The sequence below is a fragment of the Plectropomus leopardus genome, chromosome 2, assembly GCF_008729295.1.
Source record: "Plectropomus leopardus isolate mb chromosome 2, YSFRI_Pleo_2.0, whole genome shotgun sequence".
Lineage (NCBI taxonomy): Eukaryota > Metazoa > Chordata > Actinopteri > Perciformes > Serranidae > Plectropomus > Plectropomus leopardus.
Genome location: NC_056464.1, coordinates 24,400,782 through 24,419,053, shown reverse-complemented (window position 1 = coordinate 24,419,053; position 18,272 = coordinate 24,400,782).

Here is an 18,272-nt window from a genome sequence, read left to right as displayed (position 1 = left end):
TCAAGCACCTCTGAATGACTGAAGTTTTATGAAAGCCTGACAAACATAGCAAGGTATTGTGCGTTTCTATTATTTAAATATTCTTACTTACTTTTTGATTTATTTATCTCCATGCACGTTGTTCTAACTTTAATACTTTATGAGAACAATAATAATGTTCTCATCTCACAAAAATATATTTTAAAAAAATCAAGGACAAAAAACAAAAAGCATAATAATACTCCACAAAACCTTTTCAAAGCTTTGGCTCAAGGTTGTGAAACCTTATTGATGGGATTTGTTTGTACAATTGCAACATAGTGGTGGAATTTACCCATGCACCGACAGTAAGCATAATTTTAAGGTGCTTGTACTTAACCAGAGTATTTCCATTTATGCATCACCACTGTTCAAAGGGGAACATTGTGCTTTTTTTTTTTTTTTTTACATTTGTCTGACAGCTACAGTCACCATTTATTTTAGGGTTTAGACTTTGCATATAAAACCTTTTATGAGTCTATAAAATATGATGCATAATTTATTTTCCCTATCTAATTCACTATAGACATTATCCCAATGTAAGGAAGAGTCACAAGAGTGACTATTCTGATCATAGGCTTCACTTCCTTCAGGGTTATCTTGTCAGCTAGTTGACTACACAACTACAGAATTTATCATATTTAAAATCAGTTTGCACAGGACTGGTTAGTAATAACAATCAAAAAGAAATTAGATGCAATACAATAAAGATGCAATATTACTGTGTTTTTTAAATGTTTTGCAGTGTGCTGAGTATTGCAATAACATATATTGTGATATATGATAATATCTACCTTTATTCAACTGCAAATTAAGGGTTGAAGTTTTCAGTACTTTCATCTCACTTCAATCATTTTCATTGCAGCAAAATATGTTTGGTGGATTGAAAAAGCAATCGGTTTTATTTTTCTAGTTGACTTACAAACGTTTATTTGTCTTTGCAAAATTAATCATTTATATAATACAAAAATACTTGGCACATGTCAATACAATATTGCCACACAAAATACTGCAATACTACGCTGTAATGTTTTTTTCTCTCACTCTTTAAATGAATAATAATATAACTTTATTAACACCACATTTTGCTGATTATACTTATAACTTGAGTAAAAAAATTAAAGCAGACCTTTACTTGAAACTGAGTATTTTTGTATTGTGGTGTCGCTACTTTTAGCAACAATATCTGAATCTTACTTCTACCAATACAACATTTGAAGTATAAACAAACACAGACAGTATGTGCAGTCAGAAGTTGGTGCCTGGCAAAGACTGACGCCAAAAAATGAGAGAATGAAATGAGCTGGTACGCTATGTGCTACCATTTCCACTGTTTTAATGTGGTGAAGAAAAGGCTTTAATCCTTAAAAGGATCTTTGGCAGGTCAAACAAACAGTGCAATTCCATGTACGCATCCTCTCGAGGAGTAGCCTGTCATTGAAAGAAACATACAGCAACAAACCTTGAAGAACAACTGTCCGTCTGAGCTCATTTTTCACATCTTAAAACTCTGTAATACAAAGATGTTTTGAATGAGGCTTTGGCATGCAGCGTTCCTCTGATGTGTTGTTTTTTGACGCCCTGGCCTGTATGGTCGATCGATATGCACCAACCATGTGTAATGCATCATTGCATGGGTTTGAGTTTTGCATGTAAAACTGTACATGTGATGGTAATGCTGCCTGAATGGTGATAGTGAGTGATAGGGTGAAGCCAGCCAGTCACCTTCTGGTTTGAATCAGCGGAAGGGGATCAGAGGGGGTTGCTCTTGGTAGGTTGGCTTTTATTGCTTCTCCCCTTTGGTTTTAAACAGATCTGCCTGTTTGTGGAAGTGTGGCTGGCGGTCGGGCTCCTCAGCTGGCAAGGCAGCGGCGTTTAATTGCTCTTTGTTGTGGCGGGTTGGGGGAGAAGGAGGCCCTGCGGTCGCCGCTGCACAATGGCGCTCTGGCCTGCCAACACACACGCACAAACACACGCGCAGTGAGACACACATGGATGCACCTACACACTCACACAAGCGTGCTCATGAACACACACATTGGATAGCACACACCATGATGCACATTTACCCAAACAAAGTATATTTTTGTTAAAATTTACATTTTCTAATAGCTTCATATTATTTAATCTCCATTTTTTGCTTTTTGAAAGAGAAAAAATAGATGTTACCACTCTCAAGCCACCATATAATAGAGCACAAATGAAACAGCTTAGTGTAACAATGTTGGTTTATAATGGATTAACTAAGTGTTGGAGGAAATAAAAGCGGAATTACAGGGAGAATAAACAGAAGCAGCATGGTTTGTATATTTGTGCTGTTCTGTGAATGGGCAAGCATATAATTATCACATTTACGGGGAAGAGCTGCTGAATAATGGGTCACAGTGGGTGTAGCAGCAGGGCAGTTTATCCTCCCTGATCGGCCCCTCCCTGTGTGTGTGTGTGTGTGTGTGTGTGTGTGTGTGTGTGTGTGAGTGAGTGAGTGAGTGAGAAAGAGAGAGAATGAAACCTGAAGGCATTTGATTAAAAGTGGGATATATTGACAGAAATAGAATATAGCATAATAAGTATGTTTTCTTTAGTGTACAAACACCTGAAAATTAAAATTGTTGTGTTTTTGTTACCTAACAATGATTTATTTATATTTACATAGGGAGCGGGTCCTCATCTACAGAGTCCACCATGTTACATCACCATATGTCTATAGTAGCAAAAAAAAAACCCCAAACAAACACTGGCTCTAGATAGGCCGTTCTCATTCTCACATCAGCCATTATAGTTAGCAAACCCTTACCGATGACTGCACTGGGGAAAAAAATGCTTTTTTAATGTGAATATGCATTATTAAGTGTTTTTACTGGTTTAAATCACCACGTCTGTTAGTTTTGGACTGGAAGAGAAATAAAATGATATAAAATGTCAATACTCAAGTAAAGTTCAAGTACCTCTAGACTAAATGTAGTGAGCAAATTAGTTATTCTGTCTAAAGACACGGTATGTAACTTTTCTGCATTAAAATGTCTAAAATGACTAGATTAGTGTAATATATTTTCTTAAGTCCTTTGCATTATCCCAATAGTTTTCAGGAAATGCTCAGACCCAGAGAAATTTGTATTTTTAATTGAAGACACAGTCTATGCTGTTAGCTAGCAGTTGCCTGTCAGTGGTGTTATATCTCCCTTTTTGCTGTCTGCTAGAAATTGACTTTTCATCCAGTTTAAAGCCACAATTTTATGATACATTTGTTAAAATCTTAAATCTTGATCAAACTGTTTTCGAGAAACAGTGATGAGTCATGAAACTGCTTTATTCAGTGTTTATGCTGGTTTTAATCAGCTGGTCCATTTGTTTAAGAGAGAAGACCTCTGCGGATAATTCAGCAAATGGTAAAAAATTTTTTTTGAACACTGAAGGAGCTCTAACCAGGAGAAGTTTCAGCTGGTTGCAATCTGCAATTCTCACCGCTAGATGCCACCAAATCCCCCTAAGTCTCACACACTGGACCTTTAAGATATTATATCACACGATGAGATAATGTTTGAATAGCGAGCAGCAATTACAGGTTCCTCTAAACCAGATCACACTCTGATTCTGTGACTTTGTGGATCTTACGGTGCAGTTCAGTGTTGTTTTACCGTCCTACTTCTCAGCTTCACCGTCCCCACTGATGCATTCGCTGTAGCCAAAAATTTCTTTGCCTTGTTTACTTTTCCTCCAGCCCCTGCACGTGTGTTTATCCAAATCTAAAGTATTCTTTTTTTTGTCTGCTCCTCCGTCACGGTGGCTTTTTGTGCTCAGCTGTGGTGAGTTTGTGTATTTTTGTGTAATTTACTCCTACAATTGGACGAACGATGTGCTCTTGTGCTCCCCCCCCCCTCCCAGAGAGGTTCTTTTCCATTGATGCACTTACTGTAAAGTGTTCCCTCTGCCTCCATTGCTGACCACATCAACTTGGCCAATCACTGATGACTCATTATACACACATAAACAGAACAAAGCACAAACAGTCATCACGGAGTTACTGCATACGTTTACACATGCAGGACGGCACAGTGTCTCTCAGCTCTATCTCTGTTTTTCTTTTTGCCCCCCCCCCCCAAACACACACACACACGCAGCATGGATGCATGCAGAATGAACAGAACGCTACGCCACTGTAATTTTTGGAAATGAAAATGGAAACTGGCACCAATTAGGGAAACCAATAAAGTAACCTCAGTTCTATATGTCTGCCAAGTGGTAGAGGGGATTCAACTGGAGAGTATAGAGTTACAACCAGCCTTTAGGTTATCATCCAGATAACATCATCCAGTTTTATACTGTGGATGCAATTACATCCCTCCTCTCTGCCTCGACAGAAGCGGGACATCGTGTAAAACAGATTTTGTAACGCTTGAGCTTATTGATTTTATTATCTCACTTTTTCTGACAATATTATTCAGCCACTTTAATACCCTTTCATTAGGTAAGTCAATGTTTACATCCACTGGCAGCGCGGCTAACTAACAGTGGATCAGTGAGAGGGACATGTTTTGATTTAGCTAAACACTTACTAATTGTGACCCTCATGGCTGCTGCAATTAATTGGTTCCTGCAGAACTCTGTGTATAAGAAAGGAGTAAGAAAGGAAGGCAGATGGGGCGATAAGTTTAATCCTGCCTCTGGTAGAGACACGGTAATTGGGTAATGATCCTGCGGCCTTCTGGTGCTGATGTGGTGTTGAGAGAGCAAAGGAGAAAGGAAAAGAGAGAGAGACCTGAGCTTCAGGAGAACCACTAAATGCTGCCACATTCATCCACGGCAGTGACGCCATGCCACACGCCAGTCACACAATCAGCCACACACTCATACACACACACACAGACAGAAACACACACACACACACACACACACACACACACACACACACAATCTTTCTTTCTCCATCTTACAAGCACACACACACACACACACACACACACACACACACACACACACACACACACAAGCACACATCAGATACAGTTGCCCACAAACACCCACACATTTATTTGCACAAGCAAATAAAGAAAGCATCTTCACCATTTGGACAACTGACAGAAAACATTTTTTTTAATGTAAATTGAGAAAGACATTCACAAATTTGATAACACAATTCCCCAAATTAAAACACAAGCAAATTTGAAAACACTGCAAGTTGTACAATTCTACAGTCCCAATTCAAGGTCCATTTACTAGCTTTTTAAACTGTTTTCTGGGGTCTTCAGCAGATAGAAGAGACTGTGGTAAAAATGACAGGAGCAAACACAGATACAATGGCCTTATCATAGAGTGACAAAGTCTGTGTAGGGAGGAATTTGGGGTGGATCGATGGGTAAAAAAAAAAAAAAAAGCCTTGTTCACTTCCTGTTCTCAACCAAAAGTGCTAATTTTATCTATAGACTGTATAAATAAAAGACGTACCTATAGTAATATTGCCCATTAGTTTGTGGACTTTTACATTGAAGCCTCGAGTTCTGCATTTTGGTTGTCATCATCTTGTTTATTTAGAGCCAGAAGTGACCATATTTGGGGGAGAGGCTGAGAAGCTTCGGACACAGCCTGTCACTCAAAGTGGCCCAACCATTAATTATTTGTAATTCTTAACCTTAAAAAGTAAACGGACAAGTAATATAGAATTCCCCCCCGCACAGTTGTCATGAAAGTTGAAATTAGCTTTAGAAACCAATACGTTTTTTTGTACCAGGCTGTAAATGTGTTTATTTCTGCAGTGATGTTCATCATTTTAACATAGGGTCTATGGAGATTGGCTGACTTCTAGAGCCTGCCTCATGTGGTCATTCAAAGAACTGCAGTTTTTGGCACTTCTGTGCTTGCGTCATTTCTTTCTGCCCCAGAGGTTGCGGCTTAATTTCAACCTAAACCATGATCTTTCCAGTTATCTAACCCAGTCATTTTTGTGAATAAACCTGACCAAATCTTAACAATTGTGTTGATAAAGCAGATGCTTTTTTCAACTTAATGTAACATAAGCTGCAGACAAATTATGTCGTCTTGCTGATAGGGGCATAGCATCAGAAATATTGTCATTGCAGTACGTATTTTGAAACAACATATTGTGTTGTTTAATTTTGAGTTCTTGTTAAGATATTGGCTATACACTACTGTGGTAATCAGCTCCCAAATAGCTCATATTTGTTTTATTATGTAAAGATTTTTTTCTAAATATGACATGTTTTTAAAAAAAATTCTTCATTTTTTTGTGTTTTTCCCACTGTCTTTTCTTAAAGGTATACTATGCCAGAGTTGTCGTTTTTTGTTTCTTGACAGTATCACCAGCAAAAATAAAAGTCAAAGCCAACCACAGATTCATTCTGCTTGGCATTTCACCTTGCTTTATTTGCATTTTCAGCTCTGTTTCCACAATTGTCATAGCTTCCTCCTGAATGCCTGCTGCACCTGATTGCCACCTTTTTTAGAAATTTTGGACAATTTGCCCAGGAACATTCAGAACACAGCAAAAAAAGAAAATACAGACAGAGGGCAGGGTCTCCGCAGATAAATACACCGCCACACACTTCTAGTGAGTCATAAGGGATTTTTGAGAGGATTTATTTTTATATGAGCCTATACATTGTTTTTTAGGAAAATCCTGCAGAGCATACCTAAGGTTGCAGTGCAATGAGCTGTCTCGGCTTCTTTCACACATGTATTTCTGCATGTGAATACAACATGAGACAACATGCATACATGCTACACAATTATGCTGGAACACTAATGCAAGACCCAAGAGAAGTTTTCTGTTTAATTCAATAAAAAGTTTAACTTGTATTGCATTGAAGTCACAGGAAAAGACACACAGAGATGTGCAAACATCCAGTCCACAGTAATGCTGTTCTTGGTGATGCAAATGTATGCACAGTCACAAACTTCTCTGTGTTTTCCCTTCACGAATCCTCCCTCACAATGACTCATGCATCCAGTGAAATATTTTTGTATTATAAAAACAATCTCAATCCGGACAGTAGTTTGTTTTTCAAAAGGAAAAGTCCCAAAACCAGTCCTCTGTGGCTCTTTGTGAGCGCTCATTTAGCCATATCCTGACGTTCGCTTCCTTTATTGCTCTTTTCTTCCCCCTGGGCTGTCACTCCTCCTCAGCTCCTCCTGTTCTATACCATCCACCGTTTCCTGTCTCTTTACTCCTTTCCTGTCTTCTATCCCTCCTTCAGTCTCTCCATCCCTGCCACCCCCTCTGTCTCTCTCTCTCTCTCTCTCTCCCAGTCTTTCTGGCCTCTCTGTCTCCCTCTCCTTCTCAGTTGGACTCATGTGGGACTGATTGAGCTTGAGGATCCAGCCCTCATCAAAGGCCGAGTGTGGTTGAATGCGAGCAAGCCACTGAGGCTCCAATCTCGCACTGGTTAATGAGCCCCCTCTCCCCCCTTCCTTCTTCTCCTCCACTTCTTCCTCACCTCCCCCCAGCCCCAGCATCTCTCCAACGGCAAGCTCATGCGACACAACCTCCCCCCTTTCCCTCTCTTTTTCCTTGTTCTCCTCCTTCCTTCCTCTTTTACCCAGCTTCTCCACACTTCAGTACTCTCATATCTCTCTTTTTTGCGGCTGCCTCTTTCAGCTCATTCATCGCTAATATAACTTCCTCAATCATTCATCAATACTTCAGCATTTCAATCCCCAAATTTTCTCCTCCTTTCCTCTTCTCCTTCTCTCCCTCGTTCTCCAGTCCCTCCGCTCTCCATCAGCCACAGTCCCTCCTCAGGCTCAGCTCCAAACCAAGGCTGGCGTCTGTCTCTCTGTGTCCGACCCCTCCTCCTCCTCCTCTAACCACCACCACCATCACCGCACTGATGATACACACACTCTCTCACTCTCTCAATGTGGACCCCGACTTTAGTCACAGCACGCACTCCGGCCGCACACTGGTGCAAGTGCACATACTGTGTGCACACGCATAAGAAAAAGCTGCACACAGGTGGGCAGCTTACAAGCCGCTGCATTTATGCACACATGCTTGTAAACACACGAATGGCATAATTTTGCTTCGGCATGAATAATGAATAATTTATCATTTCCGCCTTCGGTTCCATTTTACTGTAGTGAAGCAAGAAAAATGCCACAATAATTTACATGAATGCAGTAAGTCAGTGGTACAAAGGAACCACTTCTGATTCTACTCCAGATGGTGACTGGGTTTTTGGTCATTAAAATTCACAAAGAAAAGCTGAGGAAAAAAGGTACAAATTGATTAAATATTGTATTGTAATGAATTTTAGGAGAAGTATTTTTTTTTTGTAAGTAAAAAGAGATACCATAGTTTAAAAATAAATAGATAATGCATATAAAACAATGAAATTACAGAGAAAGTATTATAACTCTGAGTGATGAGTTACTTAAAGCTTGTTAAAAAGTCAACTACAGTAAACAAGTTCTAATACATAATAGATTTTCATTCATACTTATGTTGTGTTCTCTGTGTATTTCATTTATTATGTAATTGCATCAATAAATATCAAACTTAACAAAACACAATTAAGAACTTTGTAGATGTTTGTAGACAAAGACAGGCTCATTTTCATTTTAAAAATCAAACGTCATATGAAGCATCATGACACATTACTACTTTGTTGTTAGAAGATATATTCATACACTTTTGAAATACTTAAAATTTTGATCAAATGATTTCATCTTACATATTAATTTGTATTTAATGCTGCAACTTAATCTAGCCACGGGTTAGAACAGCCAAACTTCTTGTATTAAAATGTACTCTGCTTAAAGTTAGTCTCACATCTAATAGTCCCAACAAGTATAAGAAACAATGACATATGACCAAGGCACTGTCTCACAGAAAAAGCCTTTCACACCACAGCTTCTTATATTGCAATGAATAACCAGTTTTACCTTTTTTTATTTTAAAAAAAAATAAAAATAAATGCTCCAAATTTGTGTAATTAATAATTAGATTAGTTATTTAGAAATAAGTCATTTTTAAAGATGTTTAAAATATTTTCCTTTAACCTGAACCTAAGATATGAAATATTAAAGTATTCTTTAAATCGATCCTGATGTTTAAAAGAACCTTTCGAACAAGTCCAAAATTACTGGGACAAAATACTATTATTGGCTGCTGTCTAGTTTAACTGCATGAAATAACCTTAAAGGGACAGTTTATTCCAAATCAAAAGTACATATTTTTCCTCTTACCTGTAGTGCTATTTATCAGTGCTGAATGTTTTGGTGTAAGTTGCCGAATGTTGGAGATATCAGCTGTAGAGCTGTCTACCTTCTGTCCATTAAAATGGAACTAGATGGCTCTTGGCTTGTGGAGCTCAAAGTGCTAAAAAATTTAGCTGCAATGTCTCTTTCTAGAAATAATGACCTGGTTCCTCAAGATAATCCACAGACCTTGTTGTGAGCAGTTTTATGTGGGAACTGTTTTCTTTTAGACTGCACCAACATATCACTGCACAGCAGGGAGCTCACATCTATTGCTAGCTCACCTAGCACCACTGAGCTAACTAATGTTACAGCTCAGCTGAAGAGGACCTCATTAATGTTTACATCTTGAGCTGTCACGAGCACAAGCCTCTCGTCCATCAGTAAAGGCATCTGCACTGTGATAGGATTGGTGGCCGATATCTCCAACACTTTACAGCTCACACCCAAACAGTCTAAACTGATAAACAACACTACGAGTAAGAGTTAAAATATGTATTTTGACTTTGGGTCAAACTCTCTATTTAACATAAGAGACTGTTAGGAAAAATTACTCCAAATCTCAGAGATTTATATTATGATTCATGATAAGCTTAAAATATTGATATGATATGGTTAAAGGTTTAACTGAGAGAACGATCAATGCCAGTAACATCTGACAAATTCCCTTTCTACCATTTCTGTTTACCATTCTTTATGCCTGGAATGATGAGTCGTGATCTAACTGAATTAAAATGTGATGTGTAATTTTCAAGTTTGGATGCGGTTAGATTATTGTTGTAGAGAAATAACTTTTGACTCACCACTGTGTTGGTTGGTTTTTGGGACAGCAGAGACACATAGTTCAGTCTGGTACGTCTTTCTTTAGAGACCTACTTTGGACACAGACATCAACATGCAGAGCACATTTGACAATAGCCACGGCTTCATTTTATAATCTGGCCAACTAACCAAATGAATTAGTCACAGCTGATGAATCCAGTGACAACTGGTGATGTGTGTTAGATGTCTTAAAGATTTTTTTTTTATAGAGAAAGTGGTGAAGTTATTATAAGCTGTATATGTACAGCTTATAGTATGTATGTATAATATGTACTTGTATATGTAATACAACCTCATATTCCCTCTTTTTGTGCAGCATACAATAGTCAACAACGATTTTTCTACTCTAACAATAATTTTCTGGTTTTGTTTGGTTATATTCTGTCTTTGAACAATATACACATTCCACACTTGAAAAACTATACACAATGCAAAACCCAAGTTATTACTGTTATACAATGCCTATGGTCCTTTCTGTCATCTGCGTTTGTTTAGCGTTTGCTAGTTGCCATCTTTCTTCCATAAAATCCTGCCAGTCTGCTTCAAAACACTGCCCATGTATCATCACCTTCGCACTCAGCCTCACACCATTTCTGGCCCATCTCCCGTCTTTGTTGTGTGTGGTTGTCTGGATGAGGCAGAGGGGGGAAGACCAGCAGTCAGACCACTGCATATGTTTCCAATTCCCCCCTTGCAGACCTTCCCTCTCCTCTCTTGGCCTCCTCGTGCCCTCCCATCTCTCTCCCTCCCTCTCCTCCCTGTGTGTCTTTCTCTCTCTCCATGTCCACCAAATTGCCCATTAGACTTTCTATTTGTCTATCTGCCGGCCTGCCTGTCTGTGGCGTGGCAGCCAGCTAAAACTATCCTCCAGGCCATGCCAATTACACCATGGGAGACCACTTCTAACATTTTATACTACATGGCTGCTAGAAGCCAACTTCCTACACACACACACACACACACACACACACACACACACACACACACACACACACGCTTAGAAGAAACTATTTATTGGCATTGTGTAACATGCACATGTTTCATAGTATTTTTGTAGCATCCACAAAATTTTGAAAAACATTGTATGTTTGTTAAATAGATGCAACTTTTTTTGTTTTGTAATTGACTTTAGAAAGGCTGCACCCGACTCAGAATTATGTCAGACGAATCATATTTGGCTGTTCACACAGCGGGAGTAGCAGAGGAGTTTTACTACAAAATTAAGACATTTCTACCATAAATTCATTTAGAAAAGGCACAAATTGCTACATAATAATTCTCCACAGTGCAGGACATTAAATGCTGATTCTCAAAATTTTATGTCAGAGGACCTCCAAACCCTGTTTGACTATCCTTTTCTATATGGATTTGAGAGTTGAAATAGAGTTTGGAGGTTAAGGGTGACAGCGACATTCATGTAATACAGCAAATAAGTCAAGTTAGCCCGCTGAGCTAATGCATACTGCTTAAACTAACAATGGATCGTAAATGTGCAACATATTTTGCTGATACTAGATATCAAACAAAAGCCACAGACTGTATCCTATTAAGTTGCTGTGAGCTTTGAATTCACTACTTTAAAGCAGAAGGCAGAAGTTCATGTTATCTCAGAGGCATCTCTTCTTCTGGGCAGCTGCCTCTGTTTCACTGTTTCACGCGTTGTTTTGTGTCCGTAATTCCATATAGTATACGAAGTATGCTCTCTAGTGTTCAGTGCAAGTACATCTCTTTACAGATGGACACAAAATGGCAATGCAAAAAATGCAGAAAACCAATTTGTTTTTATGTAAACTTCATGTGGCACGGTGCATACAATCTGTCAGCGGGCAGCCTTAGACTTTAGCTGATTTGTACAAAGAAATTTTCTTCCTCCTCTGTCCTGTTTTCGTATTTTATGTTCATCATGTAGCTGAACATAAAACTTTAAAAACTTCACTAGGGTAAAACATAACATCTGGTTTTATCCTCATGGCGTCTCATATGCATTTTCTAAATACGTTCTCAATGTTTTGGTCTTTTTTTTTTTTTTACATCACAGACATCTGAGAAAGTTAAAAGTCCTCTTTTTCCAAGAAAAACTGACTGATCAACCTCACACATTTCCAGTCCCAGACAGTTACCAAAAGAAGTCAAACGATGCGGTCAAAAGCTTAGCTAAACATTGTTGTTGCATTCTGTAATAAAGAGAGGAAACCTACAAAACCAAAGGCCATCTGAGAGAAAGTTATTAATATCCTGTCAGCAGTAAATTAGCCGTACGTGTCCATGTCCCTGCTCCTTCTCTTTGTTTTGTCTAGCAGTCGTTCTTCCATCACCATCACTGGCTGAGTGTGTGTCCCTTGTAGCGGTGAGACTGAGACAGCATGGTGATAAAACTGCAGACAGAACAAATGGAGCCCATATATAGAACATGTGTACATGTGTTTGACTTGTGGAAGGGTGGCCTGTAGTCAGTACCAGCATGTGTTTGTATGTACGGTTTCTATATGTGAGGGAAATAAACCAAGGAACCATTTAAGACCAAGTCATACTCAAAAACCATGGCTGACATGAGACACCAGGAGACAGAAGCTGTGTGATGGTGCCAAAGAAAATAATTTCAGAGCAAGATGAATGAAGAAAAGGTGCCAATCTGTGTCTATACCTGCAGTGTGTAGCAATGCCACACACAGTGAAGGGATCTTCTTGACAGTCACAGTGAGGTCCCGCCGATGACAGGGGTGTTTGCCTGACTGTAGTGACTGTATTACAAAGTAATTAGAGGCAGTCTCCAGTAGGTCACAGTTTAGTCTGTAGTAGCCTTAAAAGAGACAGAGTGGGAGTGAGTGCACAAAGAAGAAGGTGAGAGGAAGAACTAACTGAAACTGAAGTAACTGAAAAGAAGATGTATTAACGATCATTTGTTGCGGTGGTGAATGTTGTTGATGATGCAATGGTGTTAGAAGGATTCAGCTGCACCAAGTGATCTTTTCCTATAAGCAGTGGATCAAATGACTACATCTAATGTGAACAGTGTCACTTGTAGGGAGAATTACCTCCTCACTCTGCAGCTCCCCAACTCTGCCCTACTCAGTTTCATTTCCACCAGCAGCAGGCGGCTGTTTACAGAAAAAAAGTTCTGATTAACTAAAATTATGCTACCTGCTCAGCAGAAAATGGCAGACAGATAATGTTAGTGACTAGCTGATGAAGAAAGTCAAACAACAAGCAAGATATTTCCCTCAAGAGTTCGTGGTAACCAAATCCGCTAAAAGGAAGTTGAGTATTGGACCTATAGACATATCCAAATAAATGCTAATACTGCATGCATGTTTGTCACACCAGTTTAATGTGGAGATGATATGTCAGATATTGTGGTTTCAGCTGTTGCTCCTGCCCTCAAGTGATCAAAAATTTTAATAACGCAGTTTTAAATAAAAGTAGGATTTATCACAAAGTAAAAATATAGAAAAAAGACTATTTGGTTTATATCTATATATTTTTTTAAATAATATAACCAGTGTATTTATATTAATAAAGGAGGAAACAACTGTATCATAAAAAATATTTATTATTTTATTATTGTTATTATTATCTATATGTAAGCAGCGATTAAATGTTGTATTTGGTGAGATGCAGCTAATTTTACCCAGTTTATAGACTGCATGTCAATGCTCTGTATAACAATTCATCATATTTTATATGCTTATAATAGTTTTTCAAAATTGCCATCTGTTGTAATCAGTTGCTACAACTGTCAAATAAAGGCAGTGAGGTAAACGGTACAATATTAAAGTACAATACTCTGAAATGTGGTGGAATAAAAGTATAAAGTGACAGAAAATGTACCTCAAGATTGTTCTTAGAGGGAAACGTCTGTATTTTCCAACCTGGGCCCCATTTTTCCATGTTTTGTGACTAATGGAGACAACATTTTTTTGAATTGTTCCAGTTTTAAGAGAGAGTGCTATAGCAGGCTGCCAAACAGGCCACAATGTAACTATTGGAAGCAAAAATGCACCATCAATGAACATCCACTGGGAGTACTTGTTTTTGCACTGACAGGCTCAGAGTGTTATTTTAAGTGTCAGAGAAATATAATGTTTTTCTTAACCTTTAGATGATCTGGTCTGTTTGCTATTATGTCCAATGAAGGCTTGTTCCAGGAGAAGTCTCATTCTGACGTCTCACGAGTTGTTGCAGGAAGATAATAACAAGCAGAATGGATCAAGCGAGAGATAAAGACAAATATTTTATTTCTCAGTTGGGAACATTCCCTTTATTCTGTCAGACACTTGAAATAACAATCTGAGCCTGTCAGTGACAAAAGCAAGCATTATTAGTGGATGTACATTGATGGCACGCTGTTGCCCGCAGTGGTTACATTGCAGCCTGTTTGCAGCTGCCGACTGAAGTGCTATCGCTTAAAATTGGACCAGTTCCAAGATATTTTGCTCCCATTAGCCATTTAGACACAGAATCATGGGGAAATAGGATGCAGGTTGAAGAAAAAAAGTGTTACCATTAAATATAGTTCTTTAAATGTACTTACTTTCTGACTGCAGATATAAAAGTTATACTTGACATTTTTGACAAACGTTAGAAAATTAATGTTTGAATTCAGTGACTAGAGTACAGAAACTTTAATAGCAAAAACTTTGGGATTTTCAGATTGTCTGTCATAAGTAATACACAGACATGTGCACAACAAACAGACTCAGAGAGCAGCTTTTAGAGGTTTATTTCCCTGGAAGTGGATCAGACTACATCATGCTCTAACTGTCCAACTCGGTTAAAAAATTGCGATACATTGGAAGCCATAAGGCTGAGGAAGTTTACTCTGCATGAGTGCCATCCCTCAGTGCTGGTGTAGGCTCCTGCTGAAGTCTGCATATCCTACTCGCCGCCTTGTTAACCCAGAATACCCTAATGACTTCCCCTCTCTCGCTGCCGAGCCACACTGTGAAGTCATCCATGTTTCCATGTAGCCTAAAGTGAGGAGAGGAGTAAGGAGGAGAGGAGAGGAAACTAGAGGATGAAGGACAACTGGTACCACTAATGAGGTGTTCTCTGATGGCATAAATCCTCTTTAAAATAAGCAACATCTGAGTGGCTCTATGCACCAATGAACATAAATTATACTCATAACTATGTATAGGAGCAAATCCTGCCCCACTCGGCTGTAATGTTTCTCCATTTTTCTACTCTACACTTTAATATTTCTCCTGACTCCACTTAACATGTGGAAAAATAGTTAAATAACTGATTAGGCTCATTTATTGCCTTTCCTTTGAGGGAAATACAAAAAGAGGAGACAGAGAAGGCGGGAATGTAGCAGCGCAGCCTTTGCAGGCCACAGAAATGTTAGCTGGGTTTTATCGCTGTTTTACATCACTGTCAGCTCGTGAACATTGTTGTTGCAGAAACCTCACATACTGTTTGGATGATTCAGGGTTTAAAAGCTAAGAAGTAAAAATAGTGCAAGATTGATCTTATATACTGTATAAGGATAATTTACAAACAAAACATCGAATTCATTATTTACCAGTATGTTATTATTGCAATGGTAACAATGACACAACAGGTCTGATACTCTTTTATATTCTCATCCTGTTATTTTTAAGTTACATATACAGTCTATGTCCTAGATGTAGATGGTTTGAGCTCCCAGTATGGCAACTGGTTGTCGCCATCTTGTGGTTGAATAAAACAATCTAACTCAACTCTTTATGCAGATGATTTATGCAAACAAACAAATATGACAAAGCTTGCTAACACACAAATGCTTAAAAGTACAAAGACACATGAGCAAAAAAATACACAAATGTGCATTTGCATGACAGCACATTGACATGTGATCACACACTCACACAAATAATATAAGCCCACACTAATACAAATCATACATGTTATCCCTGTGCAAATAATACGTTATCCATGTGCATGCACATGCACAGGGATAACTATGTCTTGAACTAGTTATCCCTTAACTACATCTTTTTCTCAGCAGGCATTTTCACAGTAAGAAAAGTGCAGGTGTTACTAATAATATTAACAGTTACATTCAAGTGTTCCCAGTAAGCCATGACAGTATGACAGTGAGCCAGCATGGACAAAATCATGACCCTTAAATTGAAGCAGCTAAATGGAATTCAGCCATCATTAATTTAATTATAAACACATTATTGTGCTTTTCCTGCTGTGACATGCATGATGTCCTTACTTTAAAGGCCTATCAAAGCATAAATGCATGCGCACACACACACAAACACACACAAATACATGTGTGATCACGGACACAATATTATCCAAGCATTTGCTTAAAGGGTTAGAAATAAAAAATAAAAATAACACACAATACTAGTATGTCATGTGTGTATCACATGTCAACAGTATAGGTATGGCTAGAGAGAGATGTTAGAATAAGCAGAAGTACAACACACTGAATAATGTGTATTGTGGGAAACAGAGATCTCAGCTGGTGACAAATCATCCCTTGAAGCAACCCCAGATTAATGCTACCATTTCATTTTTATTTACGATAAGCTGATATAATAAAACTCAAATGCAAAAATTTTCCCGTAGGTTGTTGTCTGCCTATTTAAAAATGACAATACAATTTCCCAGTTCAGTTTCATTATAATTTTGAATGGATATACCTGGCAGAACAGAAAATGAAAATGAAACTTGGGTTTATTTCTGTCTGTGTAACACTTATCAGTTCAATTTTCCATATCAAACATGAAAATTAGAAAATTGAATTCCATTTTCTAAAATTTTGTATTACGTTTGTCAAATCAGTGTAGAATTAAGTTTTTTTTTTGGTTTTCTTTTATCAAAATTTGTGAAGTATTACATAGAAAATGGAAAATTTAGTTTTTGTTGCATCTGTAATTGACTATAAAATTGTTTAAATTGTCTTTGTTGTCACTCGGGTGATTTAGTATAAGGAAGGTTAAGCTGTCTTGGTTTTCAGGTTTCTGTTTACTGTGTTTTTCCCTTGTGTGTTCCTGTGCTGCATTTACCTCATTAGTCCTTCCTGCTCTTCAGTTTTTCCCAGCCACTCAGCTCCTGTTCTTCTACCTAATCACCTTATTCCTCTCACATGAGCTTCTCTGCCCTTTTTCTCCACCTGAACTTCATTTCCTTGTGAGACTAGTTTTTATTTAAGTCCTGGTTTTAAGTTCAGTCTTTGTTGGACTCTTTGTTTTGTTATGTGATCTTCAGTTTGCTGTTCCTCTGCTCCGACCTTGAATTAAGAGTGCTTTATTTGAGCTGCCTGTAGTTTTCTGCATTTGAGTCCACCTGCTCCACACCACAGGACCGAACGTCTACTAGAGCTGTTGCCCAGGAACTAACTGTTCATTTCACTACCATAAGCCATCTCTAATGTCATTAGGTTAATTTCGCAGTACATCCATTTGGTCTCACAGCTGCACACCATGTGTAACTACACCAACTCAGAACCTCCACGGCAATGTCTTCGCCTGTAAGATTATCTGAGACCAGCCACACAAACAGTTGATGCAACAGTTGAAGCACAACCTAAAAAATTCTGCAGAAGCTGTGTCAGGGAAGCTCATCTAAGCGGTTGGTCTCGGACAATCTTGCAGGTGAAGAAGTCGGATGTGGATGTTTTTGGGCCAGTTGAATTATTCATCTGTACTGCCAAGTTCTTGGAAATGACATTGTGAACGGCTTATGGTAGTGAAATGAACATTTAATTCATGAGAAACAGCTCAGGTGGACATTTCTGCAGTCGGTGTGCAAATGACACTCCCTCAGATCTTGCAACATCTGTGGCATCAGCTGTGTTTGAAACCATTCACTCATTCCCTCCCTCACTATTCTCTATGTGAGTGTATTAAATAGTGAACTATATAGGGAGTAACTGAACAAGATTTCGGACACTACACTGGAATTTTCTTCCCTACGGAAATACACGACTGCATTGCATTGTCATATACGGGAGTGAAATATAGGATACATCATATGTACACTCAAATTTGCTGTGCATTGTGGGTATTTTATAGTGCACTTTATAGTGGATGAAATTAACTGCTGAGAGTTCGAACACTACTACAAATGGCGAACACTATATAGTGCTTTATTTCTGTGATACAGAACCGTTTCAAGCACCAAATTTTGAGAGAACTCAGTATTTTATGTGCATAAAAGATGTCTTAGATCTTTAACTTAAACTCATGAAAAATGGGAGCAAAAACATAAGTTTTGCATTTTTC